This window comes from Octopus bimaculoides, chromosome 18 (genome assembly GCF_001194135.2).
Source record: "Octopus bimaculoides isolate UCB-OBI-ISO-001 chromosome 18, ASM119413v2, whole genome shotgun sequence".
In the NCBI taxonomy this organism is placed as follows: domain Eukaryota; kingdom Metazoa; phylum Mollusca; class Cephalopoda; order Octopoda; family Octopodidae; genus Octopus; species Octopus bimaculoides.
The window spans coordinates 18642984-18643958 of record NC_068998.1 but is presented as its reverse complement, the minus strand read 5'-3'; the positions used below and the strand labels follow the sequence as shown (position 1 = coordinate 18643958).

Here is a 975-nt window from a genome sequence, read left to right as displayed (position 1 = left end):
AACCTCCTTGTACACAATGTTTTTTGTTTTTCCTTGTGGAAGGAACGCAAAAGAATCACTCTTGCTGCCCACACGCGAGCAGCCAACGTAAAGCTGACCATGAGAGAAACACGGCTCCCCTAAATGCATTCCTGCGACAGACAGTGTTTGCCCCTGTGCTTTGTTAATTGACATTGCGAAGCATGGCCTCACTGGGAACTGGGACCTCCGAAATGTGAAAGGTAGGTCTGCTGCTGATGGGAAAAGATGCATTCTGGGTATGAGGACAACGTTGCCTCGACCACACCCTGTGATTATTGTGGCCTCAATCAGATTAGGAGATAAGGACTTAACGATTAAACGTGTGCCGTTGCATTGTTTAGGCGGAACCAAATTTCGAATGAGCATCATAGGGTCACCAACTTTAAGTTTGAGAATGTGTGGAGGTAGTCCAGGGTGCTCAAGGGAATTTAGTACTTCTATTGGATAGTTGATGACGTCCTCATGGTCAGGAGTTGTATCAATAGACTTATATATATAGTCATCTCCAGGAATGATTTAGGAAATGACATTGTGTTACAGGGGAAAATATTTATTTGACTGTCACTGTTTTTCTTTCGTTTCTCTGTTAAGGTTTAGTTCTCGCCAATTAGAATGAGGTCATTGGTAACCATAGGTACATATATATGTGTGTATTTACGTATGATTGGCAGTGTGTCTGTTTATTTGACTCCCACTCCCGTTCGTTTCTTTGTCTTTTTTCTTGGATCGTTCGTAAACGTTGGTAAGAGAAAGTAGCAATTGAAACGATGTGTAAGAGGAATAGAAATAGTTAATTTTAGAGGGGCAAAGTAATTCTGTATGTAGTTTTAGTATCTGTCATCACAGTATCGAAATGTGATTGTTTCAGTTTTGATAGTTTTCTTTTTCTCCTTCCTTTCTTTTTGTATTTGTTGTTGGAGTTTTCGTAAAGGTTCATGAGAGAAAGTAGGACAT

General features: G+C 40.3%; 1 long non-coding RNA gene across 1 annotated transcript in view; it reads left to right on the top strand.

The window, feature by feature from the left end:
• Positions 1 to 975, top strand: part of LOC128249913 (uncharacterized) — a 10113-nt gene that overhangs the window by 6820 nt on the left and 2318 nt on the right. The gene's annotated exons all lie outside the window — the stretch shown is intronic.